Below are 22,843 nucleotides of genomic sequence, written 5' to 3'. Positions count from 1 at the left end.
CCAGCCCTGGAGGACCAACTGGGAGGACTCAGCACAGCGCCACTCCTGCTGTGGAGGGCCAACTGGGAGGACTCAGCCCACAGCGCCCCCCCAGCCCTGGAGGAACAGCACAGCTGGGGAGGGCCAACTGGGAGGACTCAGCCCACAGCGCCGCCCCAGCCCTGGAGGACCAACCAGGAGGACTCAATCCCACCCCAGCCCTGGGCGACCCCAGTGTCCCACCCAGTGGACATTCCTCACAGGTCCTTGTGGCCAAGGCCGACCCTTTCTCTGATACGAAACCCGGTGATTCTGTGACCAAGGTGAATGAGATGGGGGTCCCGAGTATGAAACCTCAGACCGGGCCAGACCGAGCAAACAGAGGATTCAAAATAAAACAAAATACAATCATGTCATCAAATAAAACATTTATTTAAAATTCAATCTGGACAGAGGAGCTCGGAGTGCGGGGTGTGGGGTATATCAGTGTTACAGTGAGGGGTGTGGGGTATATCAGTGTCACAGTGAGGGGTGTGGGATATATCAGTGTTACAGTGAGGGATGTGGGATATATCAGTGTTACAGTGAGGGGTGTGGGGTATATCAGTGTTACAGTGAGGGGTGTGGGGTATATCAGTGTTACAGTGAGGGGTGTGGAGTATATCAGTGTTACAGTGAGGGGTGTGGGGTATATCAGTGTTACAGTGAGGGGTGTGGGGTATGTCAGTGTTACGGTGAGGGGTGTGGGGTATATCAGTGTTACAGTGAGGGGTGTGGGATATATCAGTGTTACAGTGAGGGGTGTGGGGTATATCAGTGTTACAGTGAGGGGTGTGGGGTATATCAGTGTTACAGTGAGGGGTGTGGGGTATATCAGTGTTACAGTGAGGGGTGTGGGGTATATCAGTGTTACAGTGAGGGGTGTGGGGTATATCAGTGTTACAGTGAGGGGTGTGGGATATATCAGTGTTACAGTGAGGGGTGTGGGGTATATCAGTGTTACAGTGAGGGGTGTGGGGTATATCAGTGTTACAGTGAGGGGTGTGGGGTATATCAGAGTGTTACAGTGAGGGGTGTGGGATATATCAGTGTTACAGTGAGGGGTGTGGGGTATATCAGTGTTACAGTGAGGGGTGTGGGATATATCAGTGTTACAGTGAGGGGTGTGGGGTATATCAGAGTTACAGTGAGGGGTGTGGGGTATATCAGTGTTACAGTGAGGGGTGTGGGGTATATCAGTGTTACAGTGAGGGGTGTGGGGTATTTCAGTGTTACAGTGAGGGGTGTGGGGTTTATCAGTGTTACAGTGAGGGGTGTGTGGTATATCAGTGTTACAGTGAGGGGTGTGGGATATATCAGTGTTACAGTGAGGGGTGTGGAGTATATCAGAGTGTTACAGTGAGGGGTGTGGGGAATATCAGTGTTACAGTGAGGGGTGTGGGGATATATCAGTGTTACAGTGAGGGGTGTGGGATATATCAGTGTTACAGTGAGGGGTGTGGGATATATCAGTGTTACAGTGAGGGGTGTGGGGTATATCAGTGTTACAGAGAGGGGTGTGGGGTATATCAGTGTTACAGTGAGGGGTGTGGGATATATCAGTGTTACAGTGAGGGGTGTGGGTATATCAGTGTTACAGTGAGGGGTGTGGGGTATATCAGTGTTACAGTGAGGGTTGTGGGATATATCAGTGTTACAGTGAGGGGTGTGGGGTATATCAGAGTGTTACAGTGAGGGGTGTGGGATATATCAGTGTTACAGTGAGGGGTGTGGGTATATCAGTGTTACAGTGAGGGGTGTGGGGTATATCAGTGTTACAGTGAGGGTTGTGGGATATATCAGTGTTACAGTGAGGGGTGTGGGGTATATCAGAGTGTTACAGTGAGGGGTGTGGGATATATCAGTGTTACAGTGAGGGGTGTGGGGTATATCAGTGTTACAGTGAGGGGTGTGGGGTATATCAGTGTTACAGTGAGGGGTGTGGGATATATCAGTGTTACAGTGAGGGGTGTGGGGTATATCAGTGTTACAGTGAGGGGTGTGGGATATATCAGTGTTACAGTGAGGGGTGTGGGATATATCAGTGTTACAGTGAGGGGTGTGGGATATATCAGTGTTACAGTGAGGGGTGTGGGTATATCAGTGTTACAGTGAGGGGTGTGGGGTATATCAGTGTTACAGTGAGGGTTGTGGGATATATCAGTGTTACAGTGAGGGGTGTGGGGTATATCAGTGTTACAGTGAGGGGTGTGGGGTATATCAGAGTGTTACAGTGAGGGGTGTGTGGTATATCAGTGTTACAGTGAGTGGTGTGGGGTATATCAGTGTTACAGTGAGGGGTGTGTGGTATATCAGTGTTACAGTGAGTGGTGTGGGGTATATCAGTGTTACAGTGAGGGGTGTGGGGTATATCAGTGTTACAGTGAGGGGTGTGGGGTATATCAGAGTGTTACAGTGAGGGGTGTGGGGTATATCACTGTTACAGTGAGGGGTGTGGGGTATATCAGTGTTACAGTGAGGGGTGTGGGGTATATCAGAGTGTTACAGTGAGGGGTGTGGGATATATCAGTGTTACAGTGAGGGGTGTGGGATATATCAGTGTTACAGTGAGGGGTGTGGGGTATATCACTGTTACAGTGAGGGGTGTGGGGTATATCAGTGTTACAGTGAGGGGTGTGGGGTATATCAGAGTGTTACAGTGAGGGGTGTGGGATATATCAGTGTTACAGTGAGGGGTGTGGGATATATCAGTGTTACAGTGAGGGGTGTGGGGTATATCAGTGTTACAGTGAGGTGTGTGGGATATATCAGTGTTACAGTGAGGGGTGTGGGGTATATCAGTGTTACAGTGAGGGGTGTGGGATATATCAGTGTTACAGTGAGGGGTGTGGGGTATATCAGTGTTACAGTGAGGGGTGTGGGATATATCAGTGTTACAGTGAGGGGTGTGGGGTATATCAGTGTTACAGTGAGGTGTGTGGGATATATCAGTGTTACAGTGAGGGGTGTGGGGTATATCAGTGTTACAGTGAGGGGTGTGGGATATATCAGTGTTACAGTGAGGGGTGTGGGGTATATCAGTGTTACAGTGAGGGGTGTGGGATATATCAGTGTTACAGTGAGGGGTGTGGGGTATATCAGTGTTACAGTGAGGGGTGTGGGATATATCAGTGTTACAGTGAGGGGTGTGGGGTATATCAGTGTTACAGTGAGGGGTGTGGGATATATCAGTGTTACAGTGAGGGGTGTGGGGTATATCAGTGTTACAGTGAGGGGTGTGGGATATATCAGTGTTACAGTGAGGGGTGTGGGGTATATCAGTGTTACAGTGAGGGGTGTGGGGTATATCAGTGTTACAGTGAGGGGTGTGGGGTATATCAGTGTTACAGTGAGGGGTGTGGGGTATATCAGTGTTACAGTGAGGGGTGTGGGGTATATCAGTGTTACAGTGAGGGGTGTGGGGTATATCAGTGTTACAGTGAGGGGTGTGGGGTATATCAGTGTTACAGTGAGGGGTGTGGGGTATATCAGTGTTACAGTGAGGGGTGTGGGGTATATCAGAGTGTTACAGTGAGGGGTGGGGGGTATATCAGAGTGTTACAGTGAGGGGTGTGGGGTATATCAGTGTTACAGTGAGGGGTGTGGGATATATCAGTGTTACAGTGAGGGGTGTGGGGTATATCAGTGTTACAGTGAGGGGTGTGGGGTATATCAGTGTTACAGTGAGGGGTGGGGGGTATATCAGTGTTACAGTGAGGGGTGGGGGGTATATCAGTGTTACAGTGAGGGGTGTGGGGTATATCAGAGTGTTACAGTGAGGGGTGTGGGGTATATCAGTGTTACAGTGAGGGGTGGGGGGTATATCAGTGTTACAGTGAGGGGTGGGGGGTATATCAGTGTTACAGTGAGGGGTGTGGGATATATCAGTGTTACAGTGAGGGGTGTGGGATATATCAGTGTTACAGTGAGGGGTGTGGGGTATATCAGTGTTACAGTGAGGGGTGTGGGGTATATCAGTGTTACAGTGAGGGGTGTGGGGTATATCAGTGTTACAGTGAGGGGTGTGGGGTATATCAGTGTTACAGTGAGGGGTGTGGGATATATCAGTGTTACAGTGAGGTGTGTGGGGTATATCAGTGTTACAGTGAGGGGTGTGGGGTATATCAGTGTTACAGTGAGGGGTGTGGGGTATATCAGTGTTACAGTGAGGGGTGTGGGGTATATCAGTGTTACAGTGAGGGGTGTGGGGTATATCAGTGTTACAGTGAGGGGTGTGGGGTATATCAGTGTTACAGTGAGGGGTGTGGGGTATATCAGTGTTACAGTGAGGGGTGTGGGGTATATCAGAGTGTTACAGTGAGGGGTGGGGGGTATATCAGAGTGTTACAGTGAGGGGTGTGGGGTATATCAGTGTTACAGTGAGGGGTGTGGGATATATCAGTGTTACAGTGAGGGGTGTGGGGTATATCAGTGTTACAGTGAGGGGTGTGGGGTATATCAGTGTTACAGTGAGGGGTGGGGGGCATATCAGTGTTACAGTGAGGGGTGGGGGGTATATCAGTGTTACAGTGAGGGGTGTGGGGTATATCAGAGTGTTACAGTGAGGGGTGTGGGGTATATCAGTGTTACAGTGAGGGGTGGGGGGTATATCAGTGTTACAGTGAGGGGTGGGGGATATATCAGTGTTACAGTGAGGGGTGTGGGGTATATCAGTGTTACAGTGAGGGGTGTGGGATATATCAGTGTTACAGTGAGGGGTGTGGGGTATATCAGTGTTACAGTGAGGTGTGTGGGGTATATCAGTGTTACAGTGAGGATTGTGGGGTATATCAGTGTTACAGTGAGGGGTGTGGGGTATATCAGTGTTACAGTGAGGGGTGTGGGGTATATCAGAGTGTTACAGTGAGGGGTGTGGGGTATATCAGTGTTACAGTGAGGGGTGGGGGGTATATCAGTGTTACAGTGAGGGGTGTGGGGTATATCAGTGTTACAGTGAGGGGTGTGGGATATATCAGTGTTACAGTGAGGGGTGTGGGGTATATCAGTGTTACAGTGAGGGGTGTGGGGTATATCAGTGTTACAGTGAGGGGTGTGGGATATATCAGTGTTACAGTGAGGGGTGTGGGGTATATCAGAGTGTTACAGTGAGGGGTGTGGGGTATATCAGAGTTACAGTGAGGGGTGTGGGATATATCAGTGTTACTGTGAGGGGTGTGGGATATATCAGTGTTACAGTGAGGGGTGTGGGATATATCAGTGTTACAGTGAGGGGTGTGGGGTATATCAGTGTTACAGTGAGGGGTGTGGGGTATATCAGAGTGTTACAGTGAGGGGTGTGGGGTATATCAGTGTTACAGTGAGGGGTGTGGGATATATCAGTGTTACAGTGAGGGGTGTGGGATATATCAGTGTTACAGTGAGGGGTGTGGGGTATTTCAGTGTTACAGTGAGGGGTGTGGGGTATATCAGTGTTACAGTGAGGGGTGTGGGGTATATCAGTGTTACAGTGAGGGGTGTGGGATATATCAGTGTTACAGTGAGGGGTGTGGGGTATATCAGTGTTACAGTGAGGGGTGTGGGGTATATCAGTGTTACAGTGAGGGGTGGGGTATATCAGTGTTACAGTGAGGGGTGTGGGGTATATCAGTGTTACAGTGAGGGGTGTGGGGTATATCAGTGTTACAGTGAGGGGTGTGGGGTATATCAGTGTTACAGTGAGGGGTGTGGGGTATATCAGAGTGTTACAGTGAGGGGTGTGGGATATATCAGTGTTACAGTGAGGGGTGTGGGGTATATCAGTGTTACAGTGAGGGGTGTGGGGTATATCAGTGTTACTGTGAGGGGTGTGGGATATATCAGTGTTACAGTGAGGGGTGTGGGTATATCAGTGTTACAGTGAGGGGTGTGGGGTATATCAGTGTTACAGTGAGGGGTGTGGGGTATATCAGTGTTACAGTGAGGGGTGTGGGGTATATCAGTGTTACAGTGAGGGGTGTGGGGTATATCAGTGTTACAGTGAGGGGTGTGGGGTATATCAGAGTGTTACAGTGAGGGGTGTGTGGTATATCAGTGTTACAGTGAGGGGTGTGGGGTATATCAGTGTGTTACAGTGAGGGGTGTGGGGTATATCAGTGTTACAGTGAGCGGTGTGGGTATATCAGTGTTACAGTGAGGGGTGTGGGGTATATCAGTGTTACAGTGAGGGGTGTGGGGTATATCAGTGTTACTGTGAGGGGTGTGGGATATATCAGTGTTACAGTGAGGGGTGTGGGTATATCAGTGTTACAGTGAGGGGTGTGGGATATATCAGTGTTACAGTGAGGGGTGTGGGATATATCAGTGTTACAGTGAGGGGTGTGGGATATATCAGTGTTACAGTGAGGGGTGTGGGGTATATCAGTGTTACAGTGAGGGGTGTGGGGTATATCAGTGTTACAGTGAGGGGTGTGGGGTATATCAGTGTTACAGTGAGGGGTGTGGGATATATCAGTGTTACAGTGAGGGGTGTGGGGTATATCAGTGTTACAGTGAGGGGTGTGGGGTATATCAGTGTTACAGTGAGGGGTGGGGTATATCAGTGTTACAGTGAGGGGTGTGGGGTATATCAGTGTTACAGTGAGGGGTGTGGGGTATATCAGAGTGTTACAGTGAGGGGTGTGGGGTATATCAGTGTTACAGTGAGGGGTGTGGGGTATATCAGAGTGTTACAGTGAGGGGTGTGGGGTATATCAGTGTTACAGTGAGGGGTGTGGGGTATATCAGAGTGTTGCAGTGAGGGGTGTGGGATATATCAGTGTTACAGTGAGGGGTGTGGGGTATATCAGTGTTACAGTGAGGGGTGTGGGGTATATCAGTGTTACTGTGAGGGGTGTGGGATATATCAGTGTTACAGTGAGGGGTGTGGGTATATCAGTGTTACAGTGAGGGGTGTGGGGTATATCAGTGTTACAGTGAGGGGTGTGGGGTATATCAGTGTTACAGTGAGGGGTGTGGGATATATCAGTGTTACAGTGAGGGGTGTGGGATATATCAGTGTTACAGTGAGGGGTGTGGGGTATATCAGTGTTACAGTGAGGGGTGTGGGATATATCAGTGTTACAGTGAGGGGTGTGGGGTATATCAGTGTTACAGTGAGGGGTGTGGGATATATCAGTGTTACAGTGAGGGGTGTGGGGTATATCAGTGTTACAGTGAGGGGTGTGGGATATATCAGTGTTACAGTGAGGGGTGTGGGGTATATCAGTGTTACAGTGAGGGTTGTGGGATATATCAGTGTTACAGTGAGGGGTGTGGGGTATATCAGTGTTACAGTGAGGGGTGTGGGATATATCAGTGTTACAGTGAGGGGTGTGGGGTATATCAGTGTTACAGTGAGGGGTGTGGGGTATATCAGTGTTACAGTGAGGGGTGTGGGGTATATCAGTGTTACAGTGAGGTGTGTGGGGTATATCAGTGTTACAGTGAGGATTGTGGGGTATATCAGTGTTACAGTGAGGGGTGTGGGGTATATCAGTGTTACAGTGAGGGGTGTGGGGTATATCAGAGTGTTACAGTGAGGGGTGTGGGGTATATCAGTGTTACAGTGAGGGGTGGGGGGTATATCAGTGTTACAGTGAGGGGTGTGGGGTATATCAGTGTTACAGTGAGGGGTGTGGGATATATCAGTGTTACAGTGAGGGGTGTGGGGTATATCAGTGTTACAGTGAGGGGTGTGGGGTATATCAGTGTTACAGTGAGGGGTGTGGGATATATCAGTGTTACAGTGAGGGGTGTGGGGTATATCAGAGTGTTACAGTGAGGGGTGTGGGGTATATCAGAGTTACAGTGAGGGGTGTGGGATATATCAGTGTTACTGTGAGGGGTGTGGGATATATCAGTGTTACAGTGAGGGGTGTGGGGTATATCAGTGTTACAGTGAGGGGTGTGGGGTATATCAGTGTTACAGTGAGGGGTGTGGGATATATCAGTGTTACAGTGAGGGGTGTGGGGTATATCAGTGTTACAGTGAGGGGTGTGGGATATATCAGTGTTACAGTGAGGGGTGTGAGGTATATCAGTGTTACAGTGAGGGGTGTGGGATATATCAGTGTTACAGTGAGGGGTGTGGGGTATATCAGTGTTACAGTGAGGGGTGTGGGTATATCAGTGTTACAGTGAGGGGTGTGAGGTATATCAGTGTTACAGTGAGGGGTGTGGGATATATCAGTGTTACAGTGAGGGGTGTGGGGTATATCAGTGTTACAGTGAGGGGTGTGGGGTATATCAGAGTGTTACAGTGAGGGGTGTGGGGTATATCAGTGTTACAGTGAGGGGTGTGGGGTATATCAGTGTTACAGTGAGGGGTGTGGGGTATATCAGTGTTACAGTGAGGGGTGGGGTATATCAGTGTTACAGTGAGGGGTGTGGGGTATATCAGTGTTACAGTGAGGGGTGTGGGGTATATCAGTGTTACAGTGAGGGGTGTGGGGTATATCAGTGTTACAGTGAGGGGTGTGGGGGATATCAGAGTGTTACAGTGAGGGGTGTGGGATATATCAGTGTTACAGTGAGGGGTGTGGGGTATATCAGTGTTACAGTGAGGGGTGTGGGGTATATCAGTGTTACTGTGAGGGGTGTGGGATATATCAGTGTTACAGTGAGGGGTGTGGGGTATATCAGTGTTACAGTGAGGGGTGTGGGGTATATCAGTGTTACAGTGAGGGGTGTGGGGTATATCAGTGTTACAGTGAGGGGTGTGGGGTATATCAGTGTTACAGTGAGGGGTGTGGGGTATATCAGAGTGTTACAGTGAGGGGTGTGTGGTATATCAGTGTTACAGTGAGGGGTGTGGGGTATATCAGTGTGTTACAGTGAGGGGTGTGGGGTATATCAGTGTTACAGTGAGCGGTGTGGGTATATCAGTGTTACAGTGAGGGGTGTGGGGTATATCAGTGTTACAGTGAGGGGTGTGGGGTATATCAGTGTTACTGTGAGGGGTGTGGGATATATCAGTGTTACAGTGAGGGGTGTGGGGTATATCAGTGTTACAGTGAGGGGTGTGGGATATATCAGTGTTACAGTGAGGTGTGTGGGATATATCAGTGTTACAGTGAGGGGTGTGGGATATATCAGTGTTACAGTGAGGGGTGTGGGATATATCAGTGTTACAGTGAGGGGTGTGGGATATATCAGTGTTACAATGAGGGGTGTGGGGTATATCAGAGTGTTACAGTGAGGTGTGGGGTGTATATCAGAGTGTTACAGTGAGGGGTGTGGGATATATCAGTGTTACAGTGAGGGGTGTGGGGTATATCAGAGTTACAGTGAGGGGTGTGGGGTATATCAGTGTTACAGTGAGGGGTGTGGGGTATATCAGTGTTACAGTGAGGGGTGTGGGATATATCAGTGTTACAGTGAGGGGTGTGGGATATATCAGTGTTACAGTGAGGGGTGTGGGATATATCAGTGTTACAGTGAGGGGTGTGGGGTATATCAGTGTTACAGTGAGGGGTGTGGGGTATATCAGTGTTACAGTGAGGGGTGTGGGGTATATCAGTGTTACAGTGAGGGGTGTGGGGTATATCAGTGTTACAGTGAGGGGTGTGGGGTATATCAGTGTTACAGTGAGGGGTGGGGTATATCAGTGTTACAGTGAGGGGTGTGGGGTATATCAGTGTTACAGTGAGGGGTGTGGGGTATATCAGAGTGTTACAGTGAGGGGTGTGGGGTATATCAGTGTTACAGTGAGGGGTGTGGGGTATATCAGAGTGTTACAGTGAGGGGTGTGGGGTATATCAGTGTTACAGTGAGGGGTGTGGGGTATATCAGAGTGTTGCAGTGAGGGGTGTGGGATATATCAGTGTTACAGTGAGGGGTGTGGGGTATATCAGTGTTACAGTGAGGGGTGTGGGGTATATCAGTGTTACTGTGAGGGGTGTGGGATATATCAGTGTTACAGTGAGGGGTGTGGGTATATCAGTGTTACAGTGAGGGGTGTGGGGTATATCAGTGTTACAGTGAGGGGTGTGGGGTATATCAGTGTTACAGTGAGGGGTGTGGGATATATCAGTGTTACAGTGAGGGGTGTGGGATATATCAGTGTTACAGTGAGGGGTGTGGGGTATATCAGTGTTACAGTGAGGGGTGTGGGATATATCAGTGTTACAGTGAGGGGTGTGGGGTATATCAGTGTTACAGTGAGGGGTGTGGGATATATCAGTGTTACAGTGAGGGGTGTGGGATATATCAGTGTTACAGTGAGGGGTGTGGGGTATATCAGTGTTACAGTGAGGGGTGTGGGATATATCAGTGTTCCAGTGAAGGGTGTGGGGTATATCAGTGTTACAGTGAGGGTTGTGGGATATATCAGTGTTACAGTGAGGGGTGTGGGGTATATCAGTGTTACAGTGAGGGGTGTGGGATATATCAGTGTTACAGTGAGGGGTGTGGGATATATCAGTGTTACAGTGAGGGGTGTGGGGTATATCAGTGTTACAGTGAGGGGTGTGGGGTATATCAGTGTTACAGTGAGGGGTGTGGGGTATATCAGTGTTACAGTGAGGGTTGTGGGGTATATCAGTGTTACAGTGAGGGGTGTGGGGTATATCAGTGTTACAGTGAGGGGTGTGGGGTATATCAGTGTTACAGTGAGGGGTGTGGGGTATATCAGTGTTACAGTGAGGGGTGTGGGGTATATCAGTGTTACAGTGAGGGGTGTGAGGTATATAAGTGTTACAGTGAGGGGTGTGGGGTATATCAGTGTTACAGTGAGGGGTGTGGGGTATATCAGTGTTACAGTGAGGGGTGTGGGGTATATCAGTGTTACAGTGAGGGTTGTGGGGTATATCAGTGTTACAGTGAGGGGTGTGGGGTATATCAGTGTTACAGTGAGGGGTGTGGGATATATCAGTGTTACAGTGAGGGGTGTGGGGTATATCAGAGTGTTACAGTGAGGGGTGTGGGATATATCAGTATTACAGTGAGGGGTGTGGGGTATATCAGTGTTACAGTGAGGGGTGTGGGGAATATCAGTGTTACAGTGAGGGGTGTGGGGTATATCTGTGTTACAGTGAGGGGTGTGGGGTATATCAGAGTGTTACAGTGAGGGGTGTGGGATATATCAGTGTTACAGTGAGGGGTGTGGGATATATCAGTGTTACAGTGAGGGGTGTGGGGTATATCAGTGTTACAGTGAGGGGTGTGGGATATATCAGAGTGTTACAGTGAGGGGTGTGGGGTATATCAGTGTTACAGTGAGGGGTGTGGGGTATATCAGTGTTACAGTGAGGGGTGTGGGGTATATTAGTGTTACAGTGAGGGGTGTGGGGTATATCAGTGTTACAGTGAGGGGTGTGGGATATATCAGAGTGTTACAGTGAGGGGTGTGGGGTATATCAGTGTTACAGTGAGGGGTGTGGGATATATCAGTGTTACAGTGAGGGGTGTGGGGTATATCAGTGTTACAGTGAGGGGTGTGGGGTATATCAGTGTTACAGTGAGGGGTGTGGGGTATATCAGTGTTACAGTGAGGGGTGTGGGGTATATCAGTGTTACAGTGAGGGGTGTGGGGTATATCAGAGTGTTACAGTGAGGGGTGTGGGGTATATCAGTGTTACAGTGAGGGGTGTGGGGTATATCAGTGTTACAGTGAGGGGTGTGGGGTATATCAGTGTTACAGTGAGGGGTGTGGGATATATCAGTGTTACAGTGAGGGGTGTGGGGTATATCAGTGTTACAGTGAGAGGTGTGGGATATATCAGTGTTACAGTGAGGGGTGTCGGGTATATCAGAGTGTTACAGTGAGGGGTGTGGGGTATATCAGTGTTACAGTGAGGGGTGTGGGATATATCAGTGTTACAGTGAGGGGTGTGGGATATATCAGTGTTACAGTGAGGGGTGTGGGATATATCAGTGTTACAGTGAGGGGTGTGGGGTATATCAGTGTTACAGTGAGGGGTGTGGGATATATCAGTGTTACAGTGAGGGGTGTGGGATATATCAGTGTTACAGTGAGGGGTGTGGGATATATCAGTGTTACAGTGAGGGGTGTGGGGTATATCAGTGTTACAGTGAGGGGTGTGGGGTATATCAGTGTTACAGTGAGTGGTGTGGGGTATATCAGTGTTACAGTGAGGGGTGTGGCGTATATCAGTGTTACAGTGAGGGGTGTGGGGTATATCAGTGTTACAGTGAGGGGTGTGGGGTATATCAGTGTTACAGTGAGGGGTGTGGGGTATATCAGTGTTACAGTGAGTGGTGTGGGGTATATCAGTGTTACAGTGAGGGGTGTGGCGTATATCAGTGTTACAGTGTGAGGTGTGGGGTATATCAGTGTTACAGTGAGGGGTGTGGGGTATATCAGTGTTACAGTGAGGGGTGTGGGGTATATCAGTGTTACAGTGAGGGGTGTGGGTTATATCAGTGTTACAGTGAGGGGTGTGGGATATATCAGAGTGTTACAGTGAGGGGTGTGGGGTATATCAGTGTTACAGTGAGGGGTGTGGGGTATATCAGTGTTACAGTGAGGGGTGTGGGATATATCAGTGTTACAGTGAGGGGTGTGGGGTATATCAGTGTTACAGTGATGGGTGTGGGATATATCAGTGTTACAGTGAGGGGTGTGGGGTATATCAGTGTAACAGTGAGGGGTGTGGGGTATATCAGTGTTACAGTGAGGGGTGTGGGGTATATCAGTGTTACAGTGAGGGGTGTGGGGTATATCAGAGTGTTACAGTGAGGGGTGTGGGGTATATCAGTGTTACAGTGAGGGGTGTGGGGTATATCAGTGTTACATTGAGGGGTCTGGGATATATCAGTGTTACAGTGAGGGGTGTGGGATATATCAGTGTTACAGTGAGGGGTGTGGGGTATATCAGTGTTACAGTGAGGGGTGTGGGATATATCAGTGTTACAGTGAGGGGTGTGGGGTATATCAGTGTTACAGTGAGGGGTGTGGGATATATCAGTGTTACAGTGAGGGGTGTGGGGTATATCAGTGTTACAGTGAGGGGTGTGGGATATATCAGTGTTACAGTGAGGGGTGTGGGGTATATCAGTGTTACAGTGAGGGGTGTGGGGTATATCAGTGTTACAATGAGGGGTGTGGGGTATATCAGTGTTACAGTGAGGGGTGTGGGGTATATCAGTGTTACAGTGAGGGGTGTGGGGTATATCAGTGTTACAGTGAGGGGTGTGGGGTATATCAGTGTTACAATGAGGGGTGTGGGGTATATCAGTGTTACAATGAGGGGTGTGGGGTATATCAGTGTTACAGTGAGGGGTGTGGGGTATATCAGTGTTACAGTGAGGGGTGTGGGGTATATCAGAGTGTTACAGTGAGGGGTGTGGGGTATATCAGTGTTACAGTGAGGGGTGTGGGGTGTATCAGTGTTACAGTGAGGGGTGTGGGATATATCTGTGTTACAGTGAGGGGTGTGGGGTATATCAGTGTTACAGTGAGGGGTGGGGGGTATATCAGTGTTACAGTGAGGGGTGGGGGGTATATCAGTGTTACAGTGAGGGGTGTGGGGTATATCAGTGTTACAGTGAGGGGTGTGGGATATATCAGTGTTACAGTGAGGGGTGTGGGATATATCAGTGTTACAGTGAGGGGAGTGGGGTATATCAGTGTTACAGTGAGGGGTGTAGGATATATCAGTGTTACAGTGAGGGGTGTGGGGTATATCAGTGTTACAGTGAGGGGTGTGGGATATATCAGTGTTACAGTGAGGGGTGTGGGGTATATCAGTGTTACAGTGAGGGGTGTGGGGTATATCAGTGTTACAGTGAGGGGTGTGGGGTATATCAGTGTTACAGTGAGGGGTGTGGATATATCAGTGTTACAGTGAGGGGTGTGGGATATATCAGTGTTACAGTGAGGGGTGTGGGGGTATATCAGTGTTACAGTGAGGGGTGTGGGATATATCAGTGTTACAGTGAGGTGTGTGGGATATATCAGTGTTACTGTGAGGGGTGTGGGATATATCAGTGTTACAGTGAGGGGTGTGGGGTATATCAGTGTTACAGTGAGGGGTGTGGGGTATATCAGTGTTACAGTGAGGGGTGTGGGGTATATCAGTGTTACAGTGAGGGGTGTGGGGTATATCAGTGTTACAGTGAGGGGTGTGGGATATATCAGTGTTACAGTGAGGGGTGTGGGGTATATCAGTGTTACAGTGAGGGGTGTGGGGTATATCAGTGTTACAGTGAGGGGTGTGGGGTATATCAGAGTGTTACAGTGAGGGGTGTGGGGTATATCAGTGTTACAGTGAGGGGTGTGGGGTGTATCAGTGTTACAGTGAGGGGTGTGGGGTATATCAGTGTTACAGTGAGGGGTGTGGGGTATATCAGAGTGTTACAGTGAGGGGTGTGGGTATATCAGTGTTACAGTGAGGGGTGTTTGGTATATCAGTGTCACAGTGAGGGGTGTGGGGTATATCAGTGTTACAGTGAGGGGTGTGGGGTATATCAGTGTTACAGTGAGGCGTGTGGGGTATATCAGAGTGTTACAGTGAGGGGTGTGGGGTATATCAGTGTTACAGTGAGGGGTGTGGGGTATATCAGAGTGTTACAGTGAGGGGTGTGGGATATATCAGTGTTACAGTGAGGGGTGTGGGATATATCAGTGTTACAGTGAGGGGTGTGGGGTATATCAGTGTCACAGTGAGGGGTGTGGGATATATCAGTGTTACAGTGAGGGGTGTGGGATATATCAGTGTTACAGTGAGGGGTGTGGGATATATCAGTGTTACAGTGAGGGGTGTGGGGTATATCAGTGTTACAGTGAGGGGTGTGGGATATATCAGTGTTACAGTGAGGGGTGTGGGATATATCAGTGTTACAGTGAGGGGTGTGGGATATATCAGTGTTACAGTGAGGGGTGTGGGATATATCAGTGTTACAGTGAGGGGTGTGGGGTATATCAGTGTTACAGTGAGGGGTGTGGGATATATCAGTGTTACAGTGAGGGGTGTGGGGTATATCTGTGTTACAGTGAGGGGTGTGGAGTATATCAGTGTTACAGTGAGGGGTGTGGGATATATCAGTGTTACAGTGAGGGGTGTGGGATATATCAGTGTTACAGTGAGGGGTGTGGGATATATCAGTGTTACAGTGAGGGGTGTGGGGTATATCAGAGTGTTACAGTGAGGGGTGTGGGGTATATCAGTGTTACAGTGAGGGGTGTGGGATATATCAGTGTTACAGTGAGGGGTGTGGGATATATCAGTGTTACAGTGAGGGGTGTGGGATATATCAGTGTTACAGTGAGGGGTGTGGGGTATATCAGTGTTACAGTGAGGGGTGTGGGATATATCAGTGTTACAGTGAGGGGTGTGGGGTATATCAGTGTTACAGTGAGGGGTGTGGGGTATATCAGTGTTACAGTGAGGGGTGTGGGGTATATCAGTGTTACAGTGAGGGGTGTGGGATATATCAGTGTTACAGTGAGGGGTGTGGGGTATATCAGTGTTACAGTGAGGGGTGTGGGGTATATCAGTGTTACAGTGAGGGGTGTGGGGTATATCAGTGTTACAGTGAGGGGTGTGGGGTATATCAGTGTTACAGTGAGGGGTGTGGGGTATATCAGTGTTACAGTGAGGCGTGTGGTGTATATCAGAGTGTTACAGTGAGGGGTGTGGGGTATATCAGTGTTACAGTGAGGGGTGTGGGATATATCAGTGTTACAGTGAGGGGTGTGGGGTATATCAGTGTTACAGTGAGGGGTGTGGGATATATCAGTGTTACAGTGAGGGGTGTGGGATATATCAGTGTTACAGTGATGGGTGTGGGGTATATCAGTGTTACAGTGAGGCGTGTGGGATATATCAGTGTTACAGTGAGGGGTGTGGGGTATATCAGTGTTACAGTGAGGGGTGTGGGATATATCAGTGTTACAGTGAGGGGTGTGGGGTATATCAGTGTTACAGTGAGGGGTGTGGGATATATCAGTGTTACAGTGAGGGGTGTGGGGTATATCAGTGTTACAGTGAGGGGTGTGGGATATATCAGTGTTACAGTGAGGGGTGTGGGGTATATCAGTGTTACGGTGAGGGGTGTGGGGTATATCAGTGTTACAGTGAGGGGTGTGGGGTATATCAGTGTTACAGTGAGGGGTGTGGGATATATCAGTGTTACAGTGAGGGGTGTGGGGTATATCAGTGTTACAGTGAGGGGTGTGGGGTATATCAGTGTTACAGTGAGGGGTGTGGGATATATCAGTGTTACAGTGAGGGGTGTGGGGTATATCAGTGTTACAGTGAGGGGTGTGGGGTATATCAGTGTTACAGTGAGGGGTGTGGGATATATCAGAGTGTTACAGTGAGGGGTGTGGGGTATATCAGTGTTACAGTGAGGGGTGTGGGGTATATCAGTGTTACAGTGAGGGGTGTGGGATATATCAGTGTTACAGTGAGGGGTGTGGGGTATATCAGTGTTACAGTGAGGGGTGTGGGATATATCAGTGTTACAGTGAGGGGTATGGGGTATATCAGTGTTACAGTGAGGGGTGTGGGATATATCAGTGTTACAGTGAGGGGTGTGGGGTATATCAGTGTTACAGTGAGGGGTGTGGGATATATCAGAGTGTTACAGTGAGGGGTGTGGGATATATCAGTGTTACAGTGAGGGGTGTGGGATATATCAGTGTTACAGTGAGGGGTGTGGGGTATATCAGTGTTACAGTGAGGGGTGTGGGGTATATCAGAGTGTTACAGTGAGGGGTGTGGGGTATATCAGTGTTACAGTGAGGGGTGTGGGGTATATCAGAGTGTTACAGTGAGGGGTGTGGGGTATATCAGTGTTACAGTGAGGGGTGTGGGATATATCAGAGTGTTACAGCGAGGGGTGTGGGATATATCACTGTTACAGTGAGGGGTGTGGGGTATATCAGTGTTACAGTGAGGGGTGTGGGGTATATCAGAGTGTTACAGTGAGGGGTGTGGGATATATCAGTGTTACAGTGAGGGGTGTGGGATATATCAGTGTTACAGTGAGGGGTGTGGGGTATATCAGTGTTACAGTGAGGGGTGTGGGGTATATCAGTGTTACAGTGAGGGGTGTGGGATATATCAGTGTTACAGTGAGGGGTGTGGGGTATATCAGTGTTACAGTGAGGGGTGGGGGGATATATCAGTGTTACAGTGAGGGGTGTGGGGTATATCAGTGTTACAGTGAGGGGTGTGGGGTATATCAGTGTTACAGTGAGGGGTGTGGGATATATCAGTGTTACAGTGAGGGGTGTGGGGTATATCAGTGTTACAGTGAGGGGTGTGGGGTATATCAGTGTTACAGTGAGGGGTGTGGGATATATCAGTGTTACAGTGAGGGGTGTGGGTTATGTCAGTGTTACAGTGAGGGGTGTGGGATATATCAGTGTTACAGTGAGGGGTGTGGGGTATATCAGTGTTACAGTGAGGGGTGTGGGGTATATAAGTGTTACAGTGAGGGGTGTGGGATATATCAGTGTTACAGTGAGGGGTGTGGGATATATCAGTGTTACAGTGAGGGGTGTGGGGTATATCAGTGTTACAGTGAGGGGTGTGGGGTATATCAGTGTTACAGTGAGGGGTGTGGGGTATATCAGTGTTACAGTGAGGGGTGTGGGATATATCAGAGTGTTACAGTGAGGGGTGTGGGGTATATCAGTGTTACAGTGAGGGGTGTGGGGTATATCAGTGTTACAGTGAGGGGTGTGGGATATATCAGAGTGTTACAGTGAGGGGTGTGGGGTGTATCAGTGTTACAGTGAGGGGTGTGGGGTATATCAGTGTTACAGTGAGGGGTGTGGGATATATCAGAGTGTTACAGTGAGGGGTGTGGGGTGTATCAGTGTTACAGTGAGGGGTGTGGGATATATCAGTGTTACAGTGAGGGGTGTGGGGTATATCAGAGTGTTACAGTGAGGGGTGTGGGGTATATCAGTGTTACAGTGAGGGGTGTGGGGTATATCAGTGTTACAGTGAGGGGTGTGGGGTATATCAGTGTTACAGTGAGGGGTGTGGGGTATATCAGTGTTACAGTGAGGGGTGTGGGGTATATCAGTGTTACAGTGAGGGGTGGGGGGATATATCAGTGTTACAGTGAGGGGTGTGGGATATATCAGTGTTACAGTGAGGGGTGTGGGGTATATCAGTGTTACAGTGAGGGGTGTGGGGTATATCAGTGTTACAGTGAGGGGTGTGGGGTATATCAGAGTGTTACAGTGAGGGGTGTGGGGTATATCAGTGTTACAGTGAGGGGTGTGGGGTATATCAGAGTGTTACAGTGAGGGGTGTGAGGTATATCAGTGTTACAGTGAGGGGTGGGGGGATATATCAGTGTTACAGTGAGGGGTGTGGGATATATCAGTGTCACAGTGAGGGGTGTGGGGTATATCAGTGTTACAGTGAGGGGTGTGGGGTATATCAGTGTTACAGTGAGGGGTGGGGGGGTATATCAGTGTTACAGTGAGGGGTGTGGGGTATATCAGTGTTACAGTGAGGGGTGTGGGGTATATCAGTGTTACAGTGAGGGGTGTGGGGTATATCAGAGTTACAGTGAGGGGTGTGGGATATATCAGTGTTACAGTGAGGGGTGTGGGGTATATCAGTGTTACAGTGAGGGGTGTTGGTATATCAGTGTTACAGTGAGGGGTGTTGGTATATCAGTGTTACAGTGAGGGGTGTGGGATATATCAGTGTTACAGTGAGGGGTGTGGGATATATCAGTGTTACAGTGAGGGGTGTGGGATATATCAGTGTTACAGTGAGGGGTGGGGGATATATCAGTGTTACAGTGAGGGGTGTGGGATATATCAGTGTTACAGTGAGGGGTGTGGGATATATCAGTGTTACAGTGAGGGGTGTGGGGTATATCAGTGTTACAGTGAGGGGTGGGGGATATATCAGTGTTACAGTGAGGGGTGTGGGGTATATCAGTGTTACAGTGAGGGGTGTGGGATATATCAGAGAGTTACAGTGAGCGATGTGGGGTATATCAGTGTTACAGTGAGGGGTGGGGGATATATCAGTGTTACAGTGAGGGGTGTGGGGTATATCAGTGTGTTACAGTGAGGGGTGTGGGATATATCAGTGTTACAGTGAGGGGTGTGGAGTATATCAGTGTTACAGTGAGGGGTGTGGGGTATTTCAGTGTTACAGTGAGGGGTGTGGGGTATATCAGTGTGTTACAGTGAGGGGTGTGGGGTATATCAGAGTGTTACAGTGAGGGGTGTGGGGTATATCAGTGTTACAGTGAGGGGTGTGGGATATATCAGAGTGTTACAGTGAGGGGTGTGGGGTATATCAGTGTTACAGTGAGGGGTGTGGGGTATATCAGTGTTACAGTGAGGGATGTGGGGTATATCAGTGTTACAGTGAGGGGTGGGGGATATATCAGTGTTACAGTGAGGGGTGTGGGGTATATCAGTGTTACAGTGAGGGGTGTGGGGTATATCAGTGTTACAGTGAGGGGTGTGGGATATATCAGTGTTACAGTGAGGGGTGTGGGATATATCAGTGTTACAGTGAGGGGTGGGGGGATATTATTCTGCAGAGATGTTGATTGCTGTCATTTTCTTCACAAGAAATTGTTTATCTCGCCCTGCCTTTGGAAATAAAGAGGAGAATTATTCCAAACATGTTCTCGTCTCCCTCAATCCCCACCTGCCCACCCCCTCCCCGTATCCCTCACTTCCCCACCTACCCACCTTCTCCCCGTATCCCTCAATCCCCCACCTGCCCACCCCCTCCCCGTATCCCTCAATCCCCACCTACCCACCTTCTCCCCGTATCCCTCAATCCCCACCTACCCACCTTCTCCCCATATCCCTCAATCCCCCACCTACCCACCTTCTCCCCGTATCCCTCAATCCCCCACCTACCCACCTTCTCCCCGTATCCCTCAATCCCCCACCTACCCACCTTCTCCCGTATCCCTCAATCCCCCACCTTCTCCCCGTATCCCTCAATCCCCCACCTTCTCCCCGTATCCCTCAATCCCCACCTACCCACCTTCTCCCCGTGTCCCTCAATCCCCCACCTTCTCCCCGTATCCCTCAATCCCCACCTACCCACCTTCTCCCCGTATCCCTCAATCCCCCACCTACCCACCTTCTCCCCGTATCCCTCAATCCCCCACCTACCCACCTTCTCCCCGTATCCCTCAATCCCCCACCGACCCACCTTGTCCCCGTGTCCCTCAATCCCCCACCTACCCACCTTCTCCCCGTATCTCTCAATCCCCCACCTACCCACCTTCTCCCTGTATCCCTCAATCCCCACCTACCCACCTTCTCCCCATATCCCTCAATCCCCATCTACCCACCTTCTCCCCGTGTCCCTCAATCCCCCACCTACCCACCTTCTCCCCGTGTCCCTCAATCCCCCACCTACCCACCTTCTCCCCGTATCCCTCAATCCCCACCTACCCACCTTCTCCCCGTATCCCTCAATCCCCCACCTACCCACCTTCTCCCCGTATCCCTCAATCCCCACCTACGCACCTTCTCCCCGTATCCCTCAATACCCCACCTACCCACCTTCTCCCCGTGTCCCTCAATCCCCCACCTACCCACCTTCTCCCCGTGTCCCTCAATCCCTACCTACCCACCTTCTCCCCGTATCCCTCAATCCCCACCTACGCACCTTCTCCCCGTATCCCTCAATCCCCCACCTACCCACCTTCTCCCCGTGTCCCTCAATCCCCCACCTACCCACCTTCTCCCCGTATCCCTCAATCCCCCACCTACCCACCTTCTCCCCGTGTCCCTCAATCCCCCACCTACCCACCTTCTCCCCGTGTCCCTCAATCCCCCACCTACCCACCTTCTCCCCGTATCCCTCAATCCCCACCTACGCACCTTCTCCCCGTATCCCTCAATCCCCCACCTACCCACCTTCTCCCTGTGTCCCTCAATCCCCCACCTACCCACCTTCTCCCCGTGTCCCTCAATCCCCACCTACCCACCTTCTCCCCGTATCCTCAATCCCCCACCTACCCACCTTCTCCCCGTATCGCTCAATCCCCCACCTGCCCACCTTCTCCCCTTATCCCTCAATCCCCCACCTACCCACCTTCTCCCCGTATCCCTCAATCCCCCACCTACCCACCTTCTCCCCGTATCCCTCAAACCCCCACCTACCCACCTTCTCCCCGTATCCCTCAATCCCCCACCGACCCACCTTGTCCCCGTGTCCCTCAATCCCCCACCTACCCACCTTCTCCCCGTATCCCTCAATCCACCTACCCACCTTCTCCCCGTATCCCTCAATCCCCCACCTACCCAGCTCCTCCCCGTATCCCTCAATCCACCTACCCACCTTCTCCCCGTATCCCTCAATCCTCCACCTACCCACCTTCTCCCCGTATCCCTCAATCCCCACCTACCCACCTTCTCCCCGTATCCCTCAATCCCCCACCTACCCACCTTCTTCCAGTATCCCTCACTTCCCCACCTACCCACCTTCTCCCCGTATCCCTCAATCCCCACCTACCCACCTTCTCCCCGTATCCCTCAATCCCCCACCTGCCCACCTTCTCTCCGTATCCCTCAATCCCCCACCTCCCCACCTTCTCCCCGTATCCCTCAATCCCCACCTACCCACCTTCTCTCCGTATCCCTCAATCCCCCACCTGCCCACCTTCTCCCCGTATCCCTCAATCCCCCACCTGCCCACCTTCTCCCCGTATCCCTCAATCCCCCACCTACCCACCTTCTTCCCGTATCCCTCACTTCCCCACCTACCCACCTTCTCCCCGTATCCCTCAATCCCCCACCTACCCACCTTCTCCCCGTGTCCCTCAATCCCCACCTACCCACCTTCTCCCCGTGTCCCTCAATCCCCACCTACCCACCTTCTCCCCGTATCCCTCAATCCCCACCTACCCACCTTCTCCCCGTATCCCTCAATCCCCCACCTACCCACCTTCTCCCCGTGTCCCTCAATCCCCACCTACCCACCTTCTCCCCGTATCCCTCAATCCCCCACCTACCCACCTTCTCCCCGTATCGCTCAATCCCCCACCTACCCACCTTCTCCCCATATCCCTCAATCCCCACCTGCCCACCTTCTCCCCGTATCCCTCAATCCCCACCTACCCACCTTCTCCCCTTATCCCTCAATCCCCCACCTACCCACCTTGTCCCCGTATCCCTCAATCCCCCACCTACCCACCTTCTCCCCGTGTCCCTCAATCCCCACCTTCTCCCCGTATCCCTCAATCCCCCACCTACCCACCTTCTCCCCGTGTCCCTCAATCCCCCACCTACCCACCTTCTCCCCGTATCCCTCAATCCCCACCTACCCACCTTCTCCCCGTATCCCTCAAACCCCCACCTACCCACCTTCTCCCCGTATCCCTCAATCCCCCACCTACCCACCTTCTCCCCGTATCCCTCAATCCCCCACCTACCCACCCCCTCCCCGTATCCCTCAGTCCCACACCTACCCACCTTCTCCCCGTATCCCTCAATCCCCCACCGACCCACCTTGTCCCCGTGTCCCTCAATCCCCCACCTACCCACCTTCTCCCCGTATCCCTCAATCCCCCACCTACCCACCTCCTCCCCGTATCCCTCAATCCCCACCTACCCACCTTCTCCCCGTATCCCTCAATCCCCCACCTACCCACCTTCTCCCCGTATCCCTCAATCCCCCACCGACCCACCTTCTCCCGTATCCCTCAATCCCCCACCTACCCACCTTCTCCCCGTATCCCTCAATCCCCCACCGACCCACCTTCTCCCGTATCCCTCAATCCCCCACCTACCCACCTTCTCCCCGTATCCCTCAATCCCCCACCTACCCACCATCTCCCCGTATCCCTCAATCCCCACCTACCCACCTTCTCCCCGTATCCCTCAATCCCCCACCTACCCACCTTCTCCCCGTATCCCTCAATCCCCACC

Source organism: Scyliorhinus torazame, unplaced genomic scaffold (genome assembly GCF_047496885.1).
Source record: "Scyliorhinus torazame isolate Kashiwa2021f unplaced genomic scaffold, sScyTor2.1 scaffold_638, whole genome shotgun sequence".
In the NCBI taxonomy this organism is placed as follows: Eukaryota; Metazoa; Chordata; class Chondrichthyes; order Carcharhiniformes; family Scyliorhinidae; genus Scyliorhinus; species Scyliorhinus torazame.
The sequence above is the reverse complement of the archived record's forward strand: the minus strand, read 5'-3'. Positions refer to the sequence as shown.